We start from the raw sequence: 24,180 nt of genomic DNA, 5'->3' as shown, positions 1-24,180 counted from the left end.
ATCAGGCAGCCGGCCGTCAGCTGCCTCCACCTTCCTTGGCCTGTGGAGAGGGCCGCGGGCAGGCCCTGGGGAGCCCATCGTCTGAAGGCTGGGCTAGGCCGGCTGTGGCCACTCTGCGGGGCCGGAAGCCCAGAGGGAGGGGCAGAGTGAGGCTGCGGGCCCTGGTCCTGCCACTCTGGTCCTCTCATTGTGCAGAAGGGGAAGCCGAGGCCGGCCATTGGCAGTGGCCTGTCCAGAGACAGCCTGACCCAGGGCTGGGTGCCGCTGGCCTTCCCTCTCCTGTGGAGCAAAGGGAAAGAAAGAGACACAGTGACTCGGGACTGGGCTCTTTCAGGGCCTGATCTCACATGAATCGCCCCATCCCCCACCCCGTGGCAGGTTCCTTCTTTGCTCATCAAGGTGCCATCGCTATGTGCGGCCACGCGGCCAGAGGGTGCGGGCGGAACTGGGCATTCCCGCATCTGCGCCGTCGGGTGAGTGGCCCACCGGATGGCACCTTGAGCGAGTGAGGGGCCTCAGTCCTGGGGGCTGCCTCTGGTGATCGCAGAGGCCCTCCGGCAGCCTTCCTTCCTGGGCCCTGTCGAGTCAGCCCCTGAAGGGCAGGGTGATTCATGCTTGCTCTGTGCTTTTGGGCAAGGCCCTTGCCTCTCTGGTCCTCAGTTGTGCATCTGTCAAGCGAAGGGGATATGACCATCTCAGGGCCTACACCAGCTCTCAAACTCTTGGAAGCTCCCTTTGCCCTGGGGTGTGAGCTGTCCTTGGGATGTCCGGCTGGGGAGTAGCCCTGGAGTGGGCTCGGAGGAGGGCCTGAGGCCTCCCAGAGGACACCATTGTGCCTTTGAGGCGGTGCCTGAAAGTCTGGACCTCCAAGGATCAGAAGGGCCGAGGCTTCCCCAGGGTGACCTCTGGAGGCTGTGTTGGGAGATTTGGGGGGATTTTTCCCCTTTGGCACTTGTGTGTGTGTCAGAGGGCTGTCTTCAGGTTATTCTGCGCAGGTGACCACACTTGAATTGTCACCTGTGGTCCTTGGTGACTTGTCCCCGTGAGCCCCTAACAGCCCCCGCTGCCTCCCCGCTAGCTGGGCCAGCCCCCCACCCCGCGATGCCTCAGTCAGCTCTTAGACCACTGCGGAGTCAATCTTTCCTTCTCGGCGCTTTCTCAGACCTCACCTCGGTCTCTTTCTGCTCTGTTCTCATGCCCTGAAGTTGTGTGTTTGCCTCTTTGCAAAAGCAAACCAAAACAAACTGCCCCAATGTTTCCAGGTCCTTCTGGAAACCTGCCAACTCGTTCCTCTTCATGAGACACACTTTCCTCCTCTAAACCCTGTCCTGGGAAGTTCTGACCCCGAATGCCCTGTTGTGCAATCCTGAGGGGCTGGTCCAGCGCAGGGAGAGTGGGGCCGGAGGGGGCGGGGCTGTCTAGACTGGGCTGCACCTTGGCTTTGCTGCAGCCAGTACTGTTGCCAGACATTTCTTCCCATCGATTGCTGGTCTGGATCTTGGTACAGTTTCACAGCTGTTCAAAATAAAGGAGTTGGGTGACAGGAGAAAGGCAGATCCCCAAGCAGGAAGCAGGACTCATGTAGCCATCTTCGGGCTGGAGTCCGCATGAGGTGGGAGAGTCTGGGGACTGACCGGGAGGGAGGATGCCTGGGCTGGGGCTGTAGCGTTGGGCTTGTGGGGCTCTGGAGCCAGGGAGTGGGCATCGGGACCAGCATGTCCTCATCACGAAGCCCTTGTCCCTGGCCACGGTGCCCCATGTGGCCCCAGCTTGGGACGGCTGCCCCCTCCCAGCCGGCTCTAGCCAGGGCCAGTCTGAAACCCAACGGCGAGGGCTGCAGCGGGGTAGAGAGGCTGGAGGGTACGGCAGCACCTGCTCTCAGCTGGGAGCCCCCTCCCCTTCCCCCCAGCCCCCTCCCTTTTTCTTCTCCTTCTCCACCCATTTGTCCGTCCATCCATCCAGTGAACACTATTGAACGCCACTGGGAGCCAGCATTGTGCCCAGCTTTGGGGACGTTGACTTAGACCTGGTTCTTTCCCCCTGGTGGTGAGGCTGGGGTTGGGGAGGACCCTCAGGATGTCAGGGGGCAGAGGCTGTGCTGGTGGGGGCTTCCCATGAGATGAGCTGTCGAGGGCCTGTGGCTGGTCCAGACTCAGCACCGAGCCCAGGCCTCCCGGCTCCATCATTGCCCTGTCCCTACCTCAGGGGAGCAGAGCCCAGACCCTCTTGGGCCGTGGGTTCCCCATCTGGAGAGTGAAGGTGGGGGTCAGAGGCACCGAGGGCCCTGGCTCTGACGTGAGGTCCTAAGCTGATGCCGCGGGGCCGGAGGGATCTGAGGAGGAAAGGCTTCCTGAGCTGGGGGCTGGGAAGGGCTTGGGGGCCACGGTTGGAGTTTGACTGGATGGAGAGAAGGGCAGGGCGTTCCAGATGGCAGAGTGCTGGGACAGAGCCCTGGAAGGTTCTGGAGCCTGGCATGGGAGGTCCGGGGTCTGGCCCTGACGCCTTCTCTGGTCTCATGACTCAGTGCACCCAGATGCTAACCTATTGCTCCAACTGGACCGGCCTTGGGATCCGTGGATATACCTGCACCGCTGGCCCAGCTGGCCATGCCCCCCCTGGCGCCTCACCCGCCCGTCCCCCCCCAGGACAGACTCCTATCTGACTGTCACACTTTTGGTTGACTAACTGGGTCTCAGATCTCTGTGTCCCCTTCACCTGGCCAGAGCATTGGCTGTCATCAGCCTCGGCTGAGGGAAGGAAGGAAGGAGTGGGGGGAGGGGAGAGGAGGTGATCATTTTGTAACGTACAGAAACATTCAATCACTGTGTTGTGCACCTGAAACTCACATAGTGCTGTAGGTCAATTATACTTAAATAAATTAACTTTTAAGTAATAAATAAATAAAGTAGACGTTACATCCTGGGGACTACTGCTTACCGTGACAGGCTGTAGTTAACCACAGTGTACTCTACACCTGAAAGATGCTGAGAGAGTATATCTCAAAAAGAAAAAAAATATGTAACTATGTGATGTTTGCTACCTAGACTTCTCGTGGTGATCATTGCACAGTACATACACATACCAAAATCAAATCACTATGTTGTATACCTTAAGTTAACACAGTGTTATATGTCAGTTATAATATGTCTCCATGAAATGAGAGTGGGGAGGGAGGGAGGGAAGGAGGGAAACATTTGTTGGGTTGAGAGGGTTTGAAGGCCTGGGACCCACTGGGCCAGGGCTGCTGTTAGAAAAAGGCTGAGGGGAAGAAAAGGAACCTTCTCGTTGAGGATCCAGGTTACGAAGGTCGAGGACAGCTTGTCCTGGGCCGGAGTGAGGAGGGGTGCTCAGGGCCGCAAGGCTGGGCATCCCGGGGGCACTCGCGGGTCCCGCTGCTGTCTGGCCCCTGGGGGGGATGGGGGTGGGGGAGAGAGCCCTCCAGGGAAGAGCCAGGAGGGGCCGGCTCAGAGCGAGGGGACCGCCTTCTGATTACAGCCTCTGGACAGAATGACGAGGCGCCACGCTGTGTCACCGGCATGTGCCATCTCGTCCCCGGAGGAGACTCTGCGGACTTTGGGGCCTGCCTTTGCTCAAGGATCGGAGGCTGGATTTGGCGTGTCAGTCACGTGTCTGTGGGGTATGGCTGCGAGTGGCAAGTTGGGGCCAAAACCCAGAATCGTATTAAAAGGTTTGGGGGCAGGTTCTCTTCTCAGAGGGTTTTGTCAGCAAGGGGGCCTTTTATGTTTTCCCCAGCCGGCCAGGGCTTTGCAAAGCCCGTCTCCTCTGTCCGTGGAGATAATCACAGAGACCTGGGAGGGCATCTTACTCTGAAGACTTTCCTGTCAGGTCCCAAGAAAAGCCACACTGGTGATACAGACCCTGAGTGTCCCCCAGACCTTTCCTGCTGGGTGGAAGTCTCCTGGGGCCTCTTGTGTTGTCACCTGGATGTGTCCACCATCCTCAGAGCTTCAAGGAGGACAGCCTCTGTGTTCTGATGGCACCTGGCACAGAAAGACGTGCAGATGAGGTGCCAGAGCCGGTGTGTGGCTTGCGGTGCCCGGACTTTGGTGTCAGTCAGGTAGGGCAGAGCCTCGGCCGAGGTATGCGGTGGCCGCCCTCCACGATGGCCACCTTCCACGGAGCCACCTAAGGACATGCGAGGAAGGGCTGTCACAGGCTCGGGAGATGCCTGGAGGAGACCCAGGCTGCTCCTCCCAAGTTGTCAAAAGCAGGCTTCTTACCTCCAGAACCCAAGACTGTTAGGTGTGCCCCAGGAATTGGCTGATAACCCAGACATATTACATGTGTTAATGAGAATGTTTACTTTTTTTTTTTAAGAACTGACGCTTTTAGGTTAGCTTTTTCATGACGTCACCCTCATTTACTTGTACCTCCACCCAGATTGGGAGTGAGGGGTGGGTCCCAGCCGGGCATCAGGTGGGCACGAAGCTTCAGGCCCTCCTGGGGAGAGCCCGGCCAGCCTGTTGTGCCCTGGGAGGGGGCAGGGAGAGGCCAGGACGGCTCCCTGGAGTTTGCTTTCTGCGGCTCCCCTTGTGCACAGACTCTGCAGACAGAAAGGGCCATGGCCCTTTTGGAGAAAGTCTGGGAGAAGCCACTTAGTCTGGGGCTTTCCGGGATCTTAAAAGCTCGAGGTGCTATTTTGAAAGCTCTGTGAAGTCCTCCGCTAAAGAAACTTGTTTTATGCTGACCCAGCATTTCTAAAACTCACCGCATGTGGAGCTGTTGTTCCCCTGAGAGGTTTTAGGTGTGTCTCCGATCAGAGGCTTCTGAGTTAGCCCTGGTCTGTCTGCCTTTGTGTCTCTTGAGGCAATGACGCGCTGTCACGTTGATTCATTGCTTCTTGCTGCAGACGCCCAGCGGAAGAGCTGAGGGTCCTCCATCTAGTGTGTGGTGAGCGCTGCCTTGCTTCCAGCACCGAGGCCCCTGCCATCCACAAGGCCCGGGCTAGTGTCCACCCTGCCAGGGGTCTTTCCTTGAACCTTCTTCTGCCCTTGGGACAGAGGGTTCATCTCTGCCAGTCCCACCCTCTTCCCAGACATCCCAGCCTGGGACCACCAGGCCTTTCCCAGGTGGTGCCCTTGGGGTCCAAGGCCCCATTCACACCCTGAACCCAGTCCTGGACGCTGTGGAGTAGGTGACCTTTTGCCTATACCCCTGGGGACAGAGTCCCCTTCACCGCACGGCCCACTGCTGGCTTTTAGCCTTTGAGTGAGGCCTGTCCCAATGGCCGCGTTGAGGTTTTGGGAGTATTTTTATGGTACTTTAGAAAGCTTCAGAATTTGCAGGTTTCGAATCTTGTGGTAGGGCTTGGGGTCATCTTGGAGATAAAAGTGGAGTTTCCTTCAGTGTGACAATAACGCTGTGACTACCCTACGCTTACAACACCCCTGGTTCCTACCTGCCAAGACTCCTTGTGCTTGGAGACCCAGTGTCAATGCTGCCTCTCCCAGGAAGCCTTCCCTGACAGCCCAGGCTGCTGGCTCCTGCAGTGCCCACTCACCTCTTGTCTTCCTTTTGCAGGGAATCTGCGAGGCCAGAACATTGAGGACCCCGGGGGGTGGGGGGTGGGGGACCGGCCTGAGTAGCCGCCCGCCCATCGGGGCGGGGAGGGGGGGGTGCCTGACCCTTCCCCTCACCTGTGCTGTCAGTGAGCACTCCAGCCGTCCTGCCTCTGTCAGGGCCATCAGGGCTTGTCTGGGGAACACACAGGGGGTTCTGCATGATGAGATGGGTCCGGTTGGCCCAGCGAAGCTCCGGCTGCCTGAGGGGCAGCGTGGAGGTGAGTCGGAGTTCACGACGTGTGTCGGATACCACGGTCTCCTTTGTTTTTGAAATTCGCTGCTTGATTTCCTTCTGGCGTGTTCCAGTGCAGGGCATGAGATAGGAGATGTCGGTGCAGAGGGAGAATTGGGAATTGAAAAAGCAGCAGGAAAAAGCCTCCTGGAATCCAGACAGCATTTGTGTCACAGTGATAACTAACGCCTGTTTTCCAAACAAGAGTCCCTCTGTGGACGAGGCCTCGGGGGTGTCTGGGCCCCCTGCTGAGCGCCTCTCGAGTGGCCGATGGGGGTTTCCTTACATCCCATGTGGAGGGTTCAGAGGTTCACGCTGGCGAGGCCGGGCTGGGGTGAGTTATTCCTTCTGCTCCTCGGCATGTCTGCAGCCGGCCGACCCTTCCCAACCCCGTAGCCTTCAGTCCCGCTGTGGCGCCTCAGTCTGGACCTATCAGCCTCACCGGGAAACGCAGCGGGAGGCATGGCCCTTCCCACCCCCTGGCGGTGTGCGGGCGGCCAGCAGGCCCCCGCCAAGCACGTGCCCACCTGACGGGGATCCCCGGGACCTCACTTGGGGAGGAATGTCCCCCAGCCTGTCAAGAGCGGATTCAGAGAGAAGCCCTGGGGTAGGTAGGAGGGCACGGAGGCTGCCCTCAGCGGAGAAGACAAGACGGTGGTCAGGAGGGACCCCGTCTCAGAAATGGGAGCGAGGGTCCCTTCCCCTGTAGCACACTGTGCTGTGTTCACTGTAAGTCTGAGAAAGCCAAGGAGGTGGCGAGGGCCGTGGAGGAGCGTCTCTGTGCTCAGGCTGGTCTGGTGGGATCCTGGCTCTGCTCTTCAAGACTTCGTGCCTCAGTTTCTGCATCTGTAAAGTGGGGATGTTATAGTGCTTCCCCCACTATAGCACCCGGGCAGGGTGATTTTCACGAGTCACTTAGCGTGACATGACAGAGTCGGTGTCTGAAAAAAAAACAACCAATGTCCATCATCATCGTATTATTATCGGGGAAGATTCCAGCGATATTCCTGGGGCTGATTCTAGGGGCTCCAGTCACAGGAACTCGCCGTGTGAGGCCTGTTCCCAGGTCTGCGGTGTCCCTGGGTGGGAGCTGTGACCGAGAGGCAGGTGCATCCTCCCACGAGAAGGTGGGGGGGTCCGGAGGGAGGCCGGGGCCTTCGGAGTCACACCAAGGCCTCACCCACAGGAACTCGGACACCTGTCTCCTCACCTGTGTGCAGTGGGGGTACTCATGGGCTTCGGCAAGAGTGAGGTGCGGAAATGGCCGCAAGGCCCGATGAGCATACAGCTGGCTCCAAGTAAGGGCAGCGCATCTTTCCCTCTGTCTGCAGTGGGCCTGGGGCTCTTTGGGGGCTGACTTGCTTGGAGGGGTGCAGACCAGCGCCCCTGAGCACGTACGTGGCTGTGGCCCGGTGGGCTCAGAGCTTTCCCAAGTCAGAGCGGAGTCTGAGGCCAGGACCTTGGGTGCACTGAGCAGGGCGCGGGGCACAGAGGGACAACAGCCTGCACCCCAGCCCCGTCCGGCACCGGGGGCCGGGCACGTTCGGCGGGATGTTTTTATTCCCGATCGGCCTCCGAGGAGACAGCCCCCCTCTCCCTGTCTGCTGCTGCAGAGAGGGTCACACAATTATGGGTCTCCTCATTTCCAAACCAACTGGGAAATTAAGTCGCATCTTCGTCAGAGCGCTGTTAGTAATTTCCAAGGAAGGAGTAATTGAAAAGAAACGTTTTAATACCCTCAGCAAACTGGCATGGGGACACGGGAGCCAGGGGGCTTCTCCCCACCTCCCCACGGTCCCCCACCCCCCGCTGGCCTGTTCTCCAGCAGCCCCAGCCTCAGCCCTGGCTCCGTCCAGCAACCTGCCCGACCTTCAAGTTCTTGTCTGTTCCCTGCTTCTTGTTCTCCATCTGGAAAAGGAGGTTGTGCGGGACCGCTCCCCGTGGGCGCCGGGAGGTGACGTCGCTGGAAGCCGGGGCTCCGTCAGGCACGTCCAGAGCCTCCGTGCTCGGTGGGGTGGCTGCGATTCTCCTGTCGGCCCCGGCACCCTGGCTGCCTCCGCGCCTCCAGGCTCAGCCCGTGCCCATCGCCTCCCGACCCTCTCGGAACCCAGACCCACCCAGGCTGTTCTCCACTAAAGTCTTTTTACTTTGGTCTGCACCGCGTACTGGCGTATTGTTTTATTAGAAGCTGCGGCACCTCTGGTGATAGAGTGGCAGTAGCGTTCCTAACTCGCGCCTTTCTTGGGCATCCGCTGGGGGCCAGGCTCTGGGCTTGGTGCTCCTGGGCAGTGGGTGCATTTATCCCCATTCTACAGAGGGAGGCACTGAGGTTCAGAGAAGTGAAGTGGCTGGTGGAGCTGGGCTTCCTGGCGAGGCCCACCGAGCTTGGCCTGTGGAGCCTTCTCCCCACGGGAGGGCAGGGAGCTCTCTCTGGTCCTATGTGCGCGTGAGAAGATGCACACGTTCAGACTGCCAGAGGGCAGAGGCCACGAAACCCGCTTCTCTGCTGCTGCTCTGCGCAGATCGTGACTTGAGCTGACTTCGGTGTCAGGCTGACCTGGTCACTTAGTGTGGCCTGAGCATTCTGTGTCCCTCTGTGCTTTCCTGTCCCTGCCTATGGGACAGAGGTCCTTGTTCTTGCCTCATAGGCTTGTCATGAAGATGAAACAACAGTCGGCACTTGGATTGAAGGGTTGGGTGGATGGATCTGTCGATGGAGGAATGAAGGGAAGTCAGGAGAAGCTCCTGGGCCTTTAGACTTGCACTCAGCACTGCAGCTTCCTTGGTAAAGTGGGCGAAAGCCAGCACGCCCCCTACTCATCAGCAAGCCTGCAGCCAATGCTGGGCAGTCGGCACTGCCCGAGTCCGGGGGGCTCTTTCTTCTGCAGAGTGGAAGTTTCCAGGGCTCCCTGGGGCCTGGGGACACCCCCAGAACCTCAGGGCCCTGTGCATTTAGGCCCTTGACTGGGAATTCGTCTCTGCATGAAGCCCCCTCCGGGTCCTAGAGACCTGGGCCGGCCTCTCAGCTAGGCTGGGGGACCGTCTGCACCTGTCCCCCTGCTGCCGAGGCAAGTGCACCCGTGGGGCCGGAACTCCAGAGCTTGCCTTCTAGCAGCGATTTCCCCGAGTTACGGAAGGCAAGCTCAGAGGCTCGCCCCTTGGGGTGCTCCCGTGTGTGTGCACCAAGCGTGTGCCCCGTGTGCTTCTGTGTGAGGGCATGTCTGTTTCATCCGCATGTTGTGTGTGGCTGTGGGTATTTATCAATGTGCGAGTGTGTCTGTTATCACGTGTTTTTGTGAGTGCGTCCATTGCGGGTGAGTGCATTTCTGATTGTGCGTGGATTTGGAGTTTGTAGAAGTTTGAGTGCACACAGTGTGTGTGTGTGTGTGTGTGTGTGTGTGCGCGCGCGCACAGACATAAATGCACAGACCCTAGACGTCATCCCCCGCAGAGGGAGGGAGTGGCCCGGAGCAGTCTGAATTGAAGCCAGCTTGGCCAGGGTGCTGGGTGGTGGTGGGTCTTGGAGAGCTGGCAGGATGGGGCGCGCAGGACTTGGCCTTTGACATCGGATCCGATGCCTGATTTGGGGTGGGGTTGACTGAACCGAGTACTGTGGGGTCTGTGAGTCGCTGGGGCCGGTAAGCCTTGCCTGCGCAGGAGCCCTTCCTACCCTGGGCCGAGAGGCTCTACTGCCCACTCCCAGCCCCGAGTCGCCTGCAGGCAGAGGCCTTTCCAACTCAAGCAGGCTCGGCTCCCAGGCCGAGGCCCCTGGTGGACCCCAGCAGCGCTCGTTCTGTTTCCCGGTCGGGGCCAAGTTCACACGGACTGCGATGGGTGGCGCTCCCAGGAACTGTGCGACTTTGCAGCCCCACGAGAGGCTCGCCGACCCTCAGCTTCCATCTCCCAGCCCCGCTCCCCTCCGCAGACACACACCCTCTGTGCTGCTGGTCACTGGCTTCCCCGGCCTCCTCCCCTCCTGGCCTTGGCCTGGCCAGCTCCTCCTGCTGGCACGCCTCCCCGCCCCGTCGGCTCCCATCCTGGACATCGCTCTGTCCGGTACTGCTGCTGGGCCGCCGGTCCGTCTCCCCAGCTGGACGAGGGGTGTGCTGAGGGTGGGAGCAGCCCTGTCTGGGTCCTGCCTTGGGTGCCTGGTGCAGATGTAAGGCACTCGGGGGCGTTGGTGAGTGACCAGGCGACCCGGGACAGTGCCCTGCATTTGGGATGTTAGTGCTGGGGGGCGGCTAGGTGCTGCCTGATGGGCAGGTGGTTTGAGGCAGGAGCGATGCGGGGCGGGACCTGGGTGCAAAGTCCTGTGGTCTTGGGACCCTCAGTTTCCTCATCTTGCAAGTGGGCCTGGGAGCCCTCCGAGTGTCGTGTGGATCTGGAAAGGTTGCCAGTGGGAAACGCCCAGCCGTGTGCTGGGTGCCTGCGGGTGGCTCTGATTATAGTAGTGGTAATCGGGGCGCGGCCATCAGCGCTGGCCCCATCTGCCTGACAGATGGAAAGAGACCTCCTCTGTAGGCCCACCACACCCATCCACCTCCCACCTGCTGAGTCTGAGTTAATGTTTGGAGCCCAGGCATTGGTGCTGACATGTATCTCGGCCCTGCTCGCCCAGGCCCAGAGCCTACCAGGAGCCCTCGTCTGGCCCGGCCACCTGGGCTCCCTGGCGGCGAATCAGAGCGTGTCTTTGGAGAGCACGCCCGAGCGAGCCCAAGGGCAGCCGTGCGATCCCAGCGCGGGTGCTGCTTTTGGGTGCTGCCTGAGGCCCGGCTCCCCCACCGGGACTAAGCGTCTCCACATGTGCTCTGCACGAAGGGTGGGCTGGCGCACAGGGTGGCAGCCAGCGGCCCCGGGGCCAGCGCTCAGGCAGGGGGACCAATCCTGCACTGCCCTTCCCCGCATCCGTCTGCCGGTCAGGGAATGTTTGGGTGCTCCCTGGGTTCGGCACCCTGCTGGACTCAGGAGAGAGGCCGTGCAGCGGGACACACGAGACTCGGGGCCCTCTCTGGCTTTGGCCCTCGCCTGCTCTGACCTCGGGCAGGCGGCTCCATATATCTGAGCCTGGCCCTCCACATTTGTAAGGTGACCAGGTGAAGCTGGCTGGTTTCCAAGGGCCCTTCCTTCCGACTCAGAGTCCTTGGGTAAATCAAGGGCCATGCCCTTTCTTGAAGACATTTGCAGCCTCCTGAGGAGACAGGACATGTGCCACTGGGGGCCGCATGCTCTGAAAGAGCTGCTTCAGCGAGTGGCTCAGACACTGCGCCGGCTGGGGGGCCGTGAGTCTTCAGGCAGGTGCCCGGGGCTGCCTTGGGGGTCCTTCTGCCCGTCCCAGCGGAGAGCGGCCCGGTGCAGCCCTTCTGTGCGTTCAGCTGCTTGGCCAAGCGCGGGGTCTCTTTCGTTCCAGAGGGCTGAGTTTGCCAGGCCGCCCCAAAGTTAGGAGGAGAGAGGAAGCTGGGCTCAGAGTGGGCGGTGTGGCCCCGTCCCCTACCTCCTCGTCCCCTCCGCATCGCTCGTGGACTGCACACTCCGGGGCTTGCACTCTTACACAGCTGTCTCCGGCTGGGTCTCTCTGCTGCCGGCCCCCCTTGCTTCCTGAGAGACCCGCGTCACTCCCTTCCTTAGAAGCCGCGTTGCCCACTTGCACAGGTGAGGGTTTGTTGCCTGTGCCAGGGCAGTTTGACTGGGGGGCTGTTGGACCCCCTGCAGGAGAAGGACCCCCACCAAGGACTGCTGGGAAAAGTGCTGTGATTGATTAGCAATGTCTGCCTTGGGCCAGGAGCGGGGTTGGCGCTGCCGGTCTTGTTCACACCTTAGTCCGGGATAATGTTCAAACTCTTGGTAACACCCAAGGCTTCCCTCCTCCACTCCTTTCCCAGCTCCCAGAGACTGAGGTTCTTTTCTGCAGTTAATTACTGGTTTCCTTGTTTTTTGCTTCCACTAAGCAAAGCCTTTGGAGGGTACAGACACATTCATTTGGTATCCACGGGGGCTGGTGTGACACCCAGCAGCCAGGGGGCACTCAGTAAATGGCAGGGGCATGTTTTAGTAGAAATGGCTCATTCTCAGTCCCCAGGAACACCCACAGTGGCCAGTTCCAGGCTGAGTGGCTGGAAGGGGCTGCACTGATGCCCTGAGGTTTGGCCGTGGGCTCAGAGGCTCCCAGCTCCGGGGCACCTGTCACCTGGCTCGTGGTGGGGAGAGGAGAGTAATGTCTCTGCTGTGGATAAATGGTCTGGAGTATATTTTTAATAATTATAAATGAACAACCCAGGCTCAAAGTGGAAAGTTCAGGAAAGTATACATGAAGAAGAAAAAAGGCCCCTACAGTGCCTTTATTCAGCAGTGACGCGTGGTGACAGATCTGTTTCCTTCCAGAACCTGCCCCCCAACCCCCCGCAGTAGGTGACATCAGTGAAAGCATCCTGCTTTGTGTGCAACTTTGCAGCCCAGGTTTTTTCACTCGGTATTTTAACATAAGCCCTTCTCGCGGCATTAAATAAGTCTGTAAATATGATTTTCAGTGACTAATATTCCATTGTTTGGACATGCTGGGATTACTTAACCAGCCCCTTATTTGGGGCCATTTGGAATTGTCTTCACTGTTTTGGCCTTCTGCATTTTCCTGTGGCAAGCAACTTTGTAGGAATAGCTGTTGAGGTCTCTCTGTGGGGAGATTAACTCGAAGGGGAACAGGTGGGTCAGAGTGCAGATGCTATGAAGGCCTGAGTGAGATTTTTAGGGTACTTTGGGGGAAAGGGCGAGCGAGAGAAGGTCCTAGAGTGTATGCCCATAGAGTTGGTTCCAGGATTAGTGTAGCGGGGTGCACCAAGGCGGGGCACTGTTCTGAGACTCTGCTTTTCTGGAAAGGGAAGGCAAGGCCTGTAGCTTGAGTGGAGAAGAGTCCCGGCGTCCCTGGCGTTGTGTGGCATCCTGTTGCCTGGGGTCATGGCTTGGGCAGGGTGCCGCCTGTCAGGTGAGAAAGTAGGTGTGTCTCATCCAGGCTGCTAAGCTCCATGTGCTGCCGGATGCCCCGCTGGCCCCTCTGCTTCTCCACCTCCCTCTGCACTCACCCAGGGGGTGCGCTCTGGGCCAGGCACTAGAGAGAGATGTTGATCACCATTCATGCCTTGTGCATACCCTCTGGGAGCCTCTCCTGTCCAGGGCCTGCTCCCAGTTGGCAGGGGGTGGGGCAAGTGGCCGCGTCCGCAGAACTGCAGGTGCCGTGAACACTGTGATGCTGGTGGCGCAGCCTAGGGGCTCAGAGCTGCGCATCCACCTTTGTGGTGGAGAAGCTGAGTTTGGACTGGATGTGGGAGGCTGGGCTCCTGACCAGAGGGGCCTCACCCTGCTCCCTGGCCCCCAGCAGCCACCGCCCTTCCCTGAGGAGCATCCTGATTCCGAGTTGAGGAGGAAGCTCCCTAACACAAGCTGACGATTTAGAAAAGCACCCCAGCCTCCACTGAAGCTGGGGGTGGGGCTGAGGGCGCCGCTGCTGTCTGCCCAGCTCCTGGCCCGGAGACACCCTGTACCAGCAGCCCCTCAAGACATGTCTGAAAGATGAGTGACAGATGCATAGGTGAAAAATCTGGCAGCTGTTGGGTGCATTTGAGGTAAAAACTATACCTCTTTTTTTTTGTAACTGCCTTGTTGAGATATACTTCATCTACCATTCACCCGTTTAAAGCACATAATTCCATAGTTTTTAGCTGTGCACCTGAAACTAACACAACACTGTAAATCAACTATACTTCAATAAAAAAAATTTAAAAGAAAAAATAAAAATGAATAAAAAATTTAAAAAATAGTTCTTAGGTTATTCATAGAGTTGTACAACGATCACCACTATTCATCTTTATGACATTTTCCTCACCCCAAAAAGAAACCCCACACCCAGTGAGTAGTCAGCCCCCCATCCCCTGGCAACCATTAATCTACTTTCGATGATGACACCCTTTGGTGTGTATTTAGGTGCAGGAATTCCTAGATAAGAGGTCAAATACTGATAACCCTTAGGTTAGGCCTTTACTGTGTTTTAAAACTCAGGAAACCTGAACTAAAAATCCTATCCCTCGCTCTGTTGAGAGTCTGGTACCCTGGGCCCTCACCCTCCCATGGGAAGAGTCAGCCAGAGGGGAGCAGCGGCGGTCTGCCCTCCACAGTGGGCCTCCTGTTAGCCACAAGCCTCACCACTCGCTATTGCTTCTTATTTGCCTCTCTGCATGACCCGGTAGGCATGGCAAGCGGGGGAATCCTTGCTCTAGACCCAGGTCCTTGCCAGGCTTAAAATCTCTTTTCCCAAGGGTGGGTCTGTGCAGAAGTTGAAGGAACCACCCTCCATTGCCATCTCTATGCCTGGACACACAGCCCCTCGCCAGGACCGGCGGGCACGGGCGCGGGGTTCTGAGGAGGGACCTTGCTGTCCAGCCCGCCTCACCTTCCATGACGGGCATTCCATGCACTGAATCAAGCCACATGTAGACAGGCGCCTACTCAGCATCTCACGCTGTTTAACCTGCTGTGATGGAAGCTGCGGCAATTACGTTTTAATTGAGATGCACGCTGCTTCAGCAGACTTGAGACAGCTACAGCTATTGCTAATTAATTTTCTTCCGAAATGACAGCATTTAATAATTTTGCTCCGTGACGCTCATGTCATGGATGTAGTTTACCTCTCTGGGTGCCGTCCGGTGGTTTCTACCCAGAGGTGGCTGGGGGCGTTCTCCTGTGCCCACGCGGTGGCTCCAGACGTGAGCAGCCGGTCGTGCCCCACAGGTGGGCAGTTCCTGGTCCTCGGGGCATGGGGGCACCTTGCTCCCCTCACCCCTCAGCACAGAGACCAGGGCCTCTGCCAGCCCCTGATCCTCTGAGGCAGGAGGGCAAAGTGATGGAGTGCCTGGGATCTGGAACGTCCCGTATGTAGACTTGGGTTTTAACTGTGGACTTGGGCAAGTGGCCCTCAGCTGCTTCACCTGTAAACGGGAATAATGGTGCTTCTCCTCGAGGTGACCAGGAGGCTGCACAGACCCCGTGTGAGCCACTGGCCCAGAGCGTGGGCCTTGTGGGCATGGGCTATGGCTCTGGCTGAGACGGGGACACTGCCGACTGTGGAACAGCCGCCTGGAACTCTTCCCATGGGCCCCTGACACTCCTTTTCCCCCGGCACTCGACTCATGGGCCTTTTTTAATGCTGTCGCCTAGGCAGGTACGAATTCTGTCCTGGGCTCAGCTCTGCCTGGGGGCTCAGACTGTCCTGTTAGTGAGACAGGAACCCCGCAAGCCCTCTGAGATGGGACTGAACCAGGTGCTAGCTTTTGTAGTAATGGCAGCTCCTGAGCCCAGGCCAGCACCAGCAGCCGCCAGGCAGGTGGGAGGTGGCAGGGTGTGGGGAGAAGGCAATGGCATTGAGCACCTGCTGGGCACCTGTCTTGACACATGTGGACACATTTAATCCTCCCAGTGTGGAGTGGTTTATGTTATACCCAATTTCCAGGTGGGGGAAGCTGAGGCTCCGAGAGGGGTTACGCAGCTGGTGCGAGGTGCTATTATTAGCTTTGGAATCCAGTTCTGTCTGACTCAAGCCTGAGTGTTTCCACTCTGTCACCTGTTAAGGGGAGGCCTGCAGCCTCCAGCCCTGGGAGGGACCGGCTGAGGTCAGGTAGGACAGGTGTTGAGAAGGTAGGACAGGTGTGTGCATGTGAAGGAGGTAGTCAGTGTTTGTGGAACCCAGGGCTCTGGTCTGGGACCATCTCTGGCAGTGGGTCATGGAGACGCTGGTGAAAGCTGGGGTCCCCCTCCCAGCAAACACTCCGGGGCCATCTGCACACCTTGTATTCTAGTTGTGGGGCTCCCCCATCTGCCTCACCAGGCACCCGCTGTGCTGCTGTGTTGCCTGTGCTCTGTGACTCGTCCTGGAGGGCCTGGGGCTGTGTCCTGGGGGCCCCGCTGACACAGGCTGGGTGGTGGGAGGGCTGGGGGATGTGGGAATGGACACCCAGGCACCCCCAGGGCAGGTCAGAGTGGGTGTAGGCCTCCTGGCTCTTTCATTTCCTTGACCCCCACCCCCATCCCAGTCCTGAGCCCTGGATGTGCTGTGAGGGAGGCGCCGCTGCTGGGAGGGGGAGGGGAGTTCTGGGCCGACCCTGCTGTGCAGCACCAGGGAAGTGTCTTCCCCTCTCTGGGCTTGAGATCCCCACCTGGAAGATGAGGGTTTGGTGAGAGGCTCCCCTTCAGCTGGAAAGTACTAGGTAGAGGACTGGGAGTGTGGTATCAAAGATAGCGGAGTCATGGCGGGGGGTGGGGGAGAGGGAGGGGGGCAGAGGCAGATGAAGGAGCTGTAAGCGGAAGTACGTTCTAGAATGGAGGGACCCGGGCGTTCCCTTCTTCAGAAAACTCAGAGGAGGCCTCTTCGTGTAATACGTTCTAGAATGGGAGAGACCTGGGCATTCCCTCCTTCAGAAAACTCGAAGGAGGCCTTTTCCATGAGCCCACCCAGCCGAGGGGTCGTGCAAGGGTTCAGAAAGGACCAAGATGCAGTCCTGGCCCCTGGGGGCTGCTCTGGGAGGGCTGGTCCCAGGTTGGTCCCGGAGGCCTGGCCGCTGCCCGCCAGCTGCCCCGGGAAGGCTGCTCACTCGCCCCAGCGTGCGGGTGGCTGGAGTGGGTGGGTCTTTTTTCCCTGTGCTCCCAGCAGACCCCTGGGCCTGCCCCCTGCCCTAGACCTGTGTGCATGGGGTGGGGGTGGGGTCCGATTGGGATGGGGAGCTGCAGCCCAGTGAGTCTTGGGTGGCTGCTGGGTCCTGTGGACGGAGAGTGAGACGCAAGGGGCCTGGCCAAGACCCCAGACTCACCGCTGGGCTCTGATCCCCCGATCCAGCCACCTGTGCGTCAGCAGGAAATGGCCGGCTTGGGGCCGTGGAGGCTGGGGTGGGCGCGTGGTGGGCAGGCATCTTGGTAGCCCTTCTCCCAGAAGGGGCAGAAGGGTTACTGGGGGCGGGAGGGAAGGGTGCTCTGGGGCAGCCCTTGTGCGGCGGGCAGGGGGCCTTGGAGGCCGCACCGGGAGCCCTGAGCAAGGAGGGTCCCTTCTGCCCCAGAACCTGGGGCCTCTCCCACCCAGAAACCCCCTCCTGTCTCAGCTGTGAAGCTTCTTTCTTTAGAGGGACCGCACCTGGCCCCCTCCCCAGCAGTTGCAGAAGCAGTGCTGGCTGGGAGGGCCCGGGGGTCCCACGCTGGGGGCGGCTCTGTCGGGTGTGTCTGTGTGTGAATGTGAATGAGTGTGTGACTGCAGGTCCACGTGCAGGTGTGTATAAGTGCGCCAGCATGAACCAGTGTGTAAGTGTGTGTGACTTTGTGAGTGTGTGTGCTTAAGGATCGTGTGAGTGTGTGTAAGCGTGTGTGAGAGTTGCTGGGGGAGTTTATGAGTCTGTGTGCATGCGTGTGAGTGTGTGCTGGCGGGGCTGGGGGCAGGGGTCCCGTGCCCCCCGCTCTCCGCCCGGGTCCTGGCCCCCTCGCGGCTGTGGGGCTGCTGCATCTCCCGGAGCGTGGGTTGGAGACGGGGGCGGGGCCTGCAGGCCCCCTGAGCCCCGTGGGTCTGCAGGCCCGTGCCCTGCACGGCCAGTGAGGGGCAGGGCAGGGGAGCACAGTGGTGGCTGGAGATACAATGTGGGGTCTCAAGCAGACGTTTCCTCCAAGTGGACCCGCTGTCTGGGGGACGCGGGGGAGTGCATCTGGGCTTCAGCTTGGGGCACCCGAGCCCAGGGTGAGCGGGGCATAGAGCACAGAGACTCTCGGAGGGGGCAGGCAGGCCCACCTGGCTGACTGATGGGTCCCTTCCTGCAGCCTCGCGGCCTCCTGAGCCAGCTGGTCCCCGTCCTCAGAGACCGGGGCTGGCGTGGGCTGTCCTGGCCTCCCCTCCTGGCCTTCTCCCCGTCCTGGCCTCCTCCCTGTCCTGGCCTCCTCTCCATCCTGGCCTCCCTCCTGGCCTCCCCGTCCTGGCCTCCTCCTCTCCTGGCCTCCCCTCCTGGCCTCCTCCCTGTCCTGGCCTCCCCTCCGTCCCGGCCTCCCTCCTGGCCTCCCTCCTGGCCTCCCCGTCCTGGCCTCCTCCCCTCCTGGCCTCCTCCCTGTCCTGGCCTCCCCTCCGTCCCGGCCTCCCTCCTGGCCTCCTCCCCATCCTGGCCTCCCCTCCTGGCCTCCTCCCCCGTCGTGGGGCACTGGTTGCAGCCTCCCAGCTTCCTGGCTGTCGTCTCCTGGCCACGTCCCACCCCTCCTGTGACTCAAACTGCTCCCCTGTTTGTCCTGACTCAGTCGCAGGAGCTCATGCTGCCGCCCACACAGCCAGAGAAGATAATTAAGGGAGCGAAGTGGGTTATCTGCCAGGTTCCCAGGGCAGGTGATAGAGGTGGGGGCTGCGCGGAGCCCTGGTCTCCGTGGCCTGTTTCAGGAGAGTGGAGGCAGGGCAGCAACAATAATAATCATCGTTGGCATCTGGCATCTACTGAGGGCTTTCTCTGAGCCAGGGGTACCATGTTATCGAGCTCACTGTGTACAGAGACGTTAGCCAGCTCACCAAGGACACACAGCGAACTAGGGGCAGGGCTGGGGTATGACCCTAACCGCTGGGCTGCATCCCAGACCTGGAACCACCGCCTCTGTTCTCCTGCCCACACCTGTTGGAGCGCAGGTTGGTGCTGTCTGGGGTCAGCGTGTGTTTGTGTGTGTATGTTGTGTCACGGGTGTGTTTGTGTTTAGGCAAGTGGGGAAAGAAAACAACACCCGCATCCTTTCTCAGCCCCGTAGACATCACTGCATGGGGAAGGAATGTGGATTCGGCAAAACATTTATTTCTCCGTAGTACGTAAACATCTTGGGGTTTCTCAGTTCTCAGAAAGGCATCTATTACTCAGGTCTTACTTAGCATCATGAAAAGGGAAGCCTGGTGTGGACACACACACGCGCACACATGCACACACGCACACACCCTTTAGCCGCCGGAAAGCAGACGCTCCTTGGATTTGGATGAGGCAGGCGTGTTGAGACCAAGGTCTAATTGCTGGGCTCCGGCTGGGAGGTTGGCAGCCACCAGCCTTGTGTCATCTTCCGTTCCTTCTTTCTGTTAAGCAGACGGCCGTCTCTACGGACACGCAGGGCCTGGTGGGCTGTCCCATTGCTGGATGGGAAAGAAGGAAGGGTGGGAGAAGAAGGGAGAAAAGAAAGAGGAAAAAAAAGGAATGAAAGAGAGTAAGGAAGATAAGGGAGAGGGATAAAGAGAGAGACAGATTGACTGCTCAAAGCAGACGCTGCAGGTCTTTCCAGGGGCGTGGGGGTGGCTGTCACTCACTCCACCTCTCCAGCAGGAAGATGGATTTCCCCGCAGGCGTGTGTCCCGGGATCCAAGGGGGATGACGAACGCGGAGGCCCTGGTGCCCTAGGAATAGATGGAGTTACTGACGGATACAGATAGGAAACCTCAGCTCGGAGAGGTGAAGCCTCCTGCCGAGGTCCCCCAGCTGGTAGGTGGCAATGCTGGGCCTCATCTGCCTGGCCCTGGCCAAGCTGTCCCCTCCCACTAGGAGGACACTGTTCCCCTGATTCAGCTCCCCGTAACCCTCTCCGATGGTCCCTCTCCGGTGAGCCTTCCCCATGCTCTGGGCGGGATGGCCCTGCCCGTCCTTCACCAGGAGTTACCGTGACAGTGACCATGACAGTGACACTCGCTGGTGGACCTGCCCTTCAATCCACCCTCACAACTGGATACCTCCTGAAGGGCTCAGAAACTGCAAGGTCAGGGGCTTGGCCCAGTAGAGGTAAAGTGAAGGGGCTTGTGGGGGACCCAAAGGCCATCTAGAATATGCCATTGGTTGCCAAGTGTCAAGGAGCATTGGTATCAGGATGCAAAGCTTCACCGTATAAACGCATGTTAATCCTGTCTCCCCTTTGCTCAAAGCCTTCAATGGCTCCCAGTTCCTTCCGTGTCAAATCCAGACTCTGGCCCCTGTTCTCCTTCTGTGCAGCCTGGTCCCTGGCTGTCCCCTGCCACCTGCACTTCTCAGCACCTGTCTTACCTTTCCTACCTGTTGTGGGTGTTGCCTTGCCGTGAGTGCTCCGAGGATAGGCTTCAGGGCTGGCAGGCTCCAGGGACCCTTTTTCTGTCCCCAGGGCCTGGCCCACAGACCCCAAATATGCCGGGAACAGAGCCAGCAGCCAGACCTTGGCTCTCTCTTAGCTCTTCCCCAGGCCCTGGGAGCTGAGCCCAAGGGGCCGGAGGTCGGGCTCCCCTGCAGGCTTGTCTCTGAGCGCCCCTGATGTCTCCCCATGCCCGCCCTGCTCAGACGCTGCTTCCCTTCCCTCGGTTCCAGCAAGTAAACCCGAGCCCGAGGGGGCTTGGAGGGTGCACGGAAGTACTGGAGATGTGGAAACAGAGGCCCGGAGCGGAATGTGAGTTCTCCAGGCGGTCGTGGCAGAGAGGTTCCCAGGGCCCGGTTCCTCTCTCCCAGTGAAGCACACGGTATCAGGCTCTGGAGGCTTTTCTGACGTGTTTCTGAGCAATGTTACGTCTCCGGAGGCTGGCGAGGTGACCCCCGCACCCCCCCACCCCCTCACCCCCCCAGCCCACAGCTGTCAGGCTGTCTGCTGACCCGCAGCGAGGCATCCTTGCTGTCCGGGCCTGGACCTGGCTCCGCCCCCTCCCGATGCACCCGAGTCCTGAGTGGCTGCAACGTGTCCCCCACACGTCTCTTTACTCCCCATTGGCTCTCGGCAGAAGCCTCTCTCTGCCACGTTTCCTCGTCTGGGAAAGGAGCCACTAGCTGTGCCCACGCCTGGGGCTGTTGGGAGATTGGGGTGGGAGATTAAAAGTCGAGCACCCAGCAGGAGCCAGGCCCTCCCAGCTTCCAGGGCCTGTGTGGAGGGGCCAGGCGTGCGGGACACCACCTGTGGGCGGTGGGTGTGATGAGTTCCCAGGGAAACAGGGCTGAGACTTTGGAGCCAAACCTGACCACACTGGCACTGGCTCTGCAGCTCTGGGCAGTTTACTGTTGACCTCTCTGAACCTCAGTTTACTCATCTCTAAAATGGGGATCAGAACAGAACCCTCGTCGTGGGCGTCAAGACGCAAACCAGCGACGTGGAAGGGGCTCTTATGCGGGAAGGAGCTCAGTAGCTACGAATCCCCCAACTCAGTTTTCCTCTGGATCTCTTAAAGGTGTGGCCATTTTAGCCAAACCTCTTGGAACCGAAAAACAGGACCCAGACAGGTAGCCTCTTGGCGGTGGGATTTCAGACCCTGGGGGTGGGGCGGATCCTGGGGAGTTCAGGAAAGGCGGTACCTGTCAGAAGCAGCAGTCCTGCCTGAACCTGGAGGCCTGGGTCGGAGGCATGATGTCACCCGGGCATGGCGCTGGATCTTTCTGGCAGTTTCTTACCTGTGAAGGAGGCTGACGGCCTCGGCCTTGCTGGTGCCTGGTCGCTATGGATGGGTGGGCGCTTGGCTGCTGGTGGCAAGAAAACGGTTTCATTGTTGGCGGTTCCTCTTCTACCCTTAATGATTCTCTTGTTCTACGAGGAGTGGGCATGCGGCCCCCAAGTCATTATCCCCCTTGGGGTCCCCTCGTCAGGTTTGGGAGATAAGGCATGTCCGGTCCCCTTTGAGGAAGGAAGCTGGGGTTTTTCTATAATATCAGCTCCCGCCGGCTCTTCCCCAAATCTTCTCCACTTGGCTTTTTCTGGATCTCCTGCTCGGTTTCTGGCCCCTTCCACGCCCAGCACTCTGTGGCCATTGTCTCTCCTGGTGGGAAGGTAGGCAGGGGTCCAGAGGGTCCACCTCCACCTCGGAGGGTCTCAGCACAGGCTCCCCCGACCTGGCCGCACTCCAGCCCTCGTGGGGCCTTGGTCACGGGCAAGGATGGTTCAGTGGCTCTGGCTTGGGTGCTCTGGGCCACAGGAGAAGCAAAGCAGTTGGCACAGTTCTGGGCTTTTAAACATTTCCTTTGGGGATGACTGGAGTGGGCCCTTGGTGGGAGGGGAGATGCAGGGGAAGACTGAGGTTTTGAAGACCGTTTTCACAGTATTTCTGATAAATTCATCTTGGGGCTGCCCAAGACTTGGGGCCCGCCTGGAGGTTTCCAGCCCAGTTTCCTGGCCTCTGAAGGAAAGGGGCCTCACTTAGGATGGGAAGCCAGACACCCTGGTGGATGCTGGACCCCGTGGGGGCTGTGAATGCAAAGTGCCGAGACCCCCAGGCTGCGTCTCCTGCCTGGCTTCTCCCTGTCCTAGTGTCTCCTCTGTAAGCGGAAGGTGGTGATGATTCAGAGTGAAGTTGTAGGAAGGGAAGCTTGCTCTGGTGGCCCTTGAAGGGACCTCCTCTCTGCCGGCAGAGGAGCTGGGCGGGCAGACCGTCCTCCTTTGCCCGGCTGCCATCGGGGCACTGGGAGCAGTAGCCCCCTTTCTGAGGCCTGGGAGGCCACGCCTCCTCAAAACTGGTCACTTGCCGAGATTACTCCTACACCCCTATCCTTCGTGGTTAGAAGCAAGGCTAGATTTGTAACGTCTCCCGGCATTTTCTCTATTTTCATTACTAAATAGCATTTTAACGGAAAAAGCAGTATGACTTTACATTAAGGAACATTGCCAGAACCCAGCATGACCCCAAGTCCCATCATCCTAACACAAGAGTTTTTTTCCTATATATTGTCTCCAGTTTATTCTCCAGTTGGAGTTACGGGATACATTCAAGTTTGCTGTATTTTCACCTCCCGCACGATCTCAAACATTTCTGTCTTCATAACAGTGACCTAAAATAGCTGCAACACTCTTCCACTGTGTTGCTAAAATACAATGTATTAGAAACGATCTCCCTCCTGTTAACATGGAGGTGGCTGCCAGGGCTTTGCAAGCGTGGATGGGGGGACATGTTGCACGTGGTCTGGTCCGCGGCAGGCCAGGGGCTTAGCAGATGCTTTCCTGCAGGTGGTGGGCTTTTAGCAGTCAGGCTGGCTGCAGTTCTGCTCCCTGGTACACCCTAAAGCCACACGCCACCCAGCAGGTCTCCTTTGCTTTAAGTGCCTTCTGCTTGTGAGGCGCTGTCTAGATGTTTCGTAGTCGTGAAATCACGATCATTCGTAACAGCCCTGGAACATCAAATTCTTGGCTCCGTTTTCCATCAAGCGGTTCTAAAGTAAGGAGGAGCTGGGTCACGTGCCCCCAGTTTCCGGCAAGAGGCCGACCCGGGCTTTGGATCCGGTGCTTCACGGCACTGCCTGTCCTTTCGTGAGCTTCCCACCCCCGGGGGGTGATCACGCAGAGGCTGGATCATGAAGTGTCTAGAGCACTTTAGATCAGGGTTTCTCTGCCCTGGCTGGGTAATTCTCTGTTGTAGGCGGCTGTCCTGATCACTGCAGGATGTTTAGCAACATCCCTGGCCTCTACCCACTAGCAGCTAGTAGCACAGTTTGGAAACAACAAAAAATGTCTCTGGGTGTTGCCAGTCATCCCCTGGGGGTCAAATTCACCCCCAGTTTCTCAGCTGCTGGAGAGGATTCCTGAGTCGGATGGGAGGTTGGTGACTGGATCTCTGAGGACCTCTGGGACCTTGTGGGGCTCCCCACATGGTGGGATCCCTTGGTGGACTCTGTCCGCATCTGTAGTGGTTGATTGGAGAGACTGGGTATGGTGACATTGTGGAAGGAGTCGTGGGACCCAGGTTCAGAAGTGCCTCTTCTACGTGTGGACCCAAAGTCCAGACGCAAAGCCTCCCAATCATGCGATGTGCCCTGGGGCGGGTACCCTGCTCCCAGTAATGACGGTGGGTGACAGTCCTGTGACCGGGGGCACCTAACGCTTTACCTTCTCTGTGGCTTCTGGCCATTTTGGAGGACTCGCCTCATTTGAGGAACCTTGCGTGTCACCCTGGTCTCTGACAATGGGCTGGGACGTCCTGGAGCATCTTCCCGGGGGCGGTGCTGTCAGGAGTCCAGAGCCGAGCCCACCCGTGGCACCTCGACTCACACATCAGGCCGGGGTGGGGGGGGCGGCACTGGCAGGGAGACTGTGATTTGCGGGGCTGCGAGTAGACTTGGGCTTTAAAGAGTCCTCTCATTTCCTCTCCGGAAGCCTTCAAAAGGCCCTGGGAACAAAAGGAGCTTGATTGAGTGTCCCTTGGAGAGCTTCATCGAGAGGGGGGGAAGAACAAGCAGCACACACTACAAAGCCACTTCATTCTGCGTATGGTGTCATGCCAAGAAGCACTGAAGTGCGGGGACAAGCAGAGAGGCATGCTCTTTTTATCAAGAGAGTGTGGATTGGCGGTTAGAGCCGAGGACAGCCATCAGCAAACTGTGCAGGGATTTTGGCACCCCTCACTCCTCTCCAGCCTCC

The 24,180-nt window shown here is 58.9% G+C and overlaps 1 protein-coding gene and 1 long non-coding RNA gene across 2 annotated transcripts in view; one reads left to right on the top strand and one right to left on the bottom strand.

Annotated features, from left to right (window-relative positions):
- The window catches only part of GLI2 (GLI family zinc finger 2), a 248,445-nt gene that overhangs the window by 25,574 nt on the left and 198,691 nt on the right, over nt 1–24,180 (top strand). The window lies entirely within an intron of this gene.
- On the bottom strand, nt 18,629–20,369 carry LOC109549521 (uncharacterized). The gene is made up of 2 exons (XR_004527517.2): nt 19,872–20,369; nt 18,629–19,234 (listed from the first exon to the last, which is right to left on the bottom strand). It is a non-coding gene; the product is annotated as an uncharacterized lncRNA (long non-coding RNA).

This window comes from Tursiops truncatus, chromosome 7 (assembly GCF_011762595.2).
Source record: "Tursiops truncatus isolate mTurTru1 chromosome 7, mTurTru1.mat.Y, whole genome shotgun sequence".
Lineage (NCBI taxonomy): Eukaryota > Metazoa > Chordata > Mammalia > Artiodactyla > Delphinidae > Tursiops > Tursiops truncatus.
Note: the sequence above shows the minus strand (reverse complement) of the source record. Positions and strands in the feature narration are given on the sequence as shown.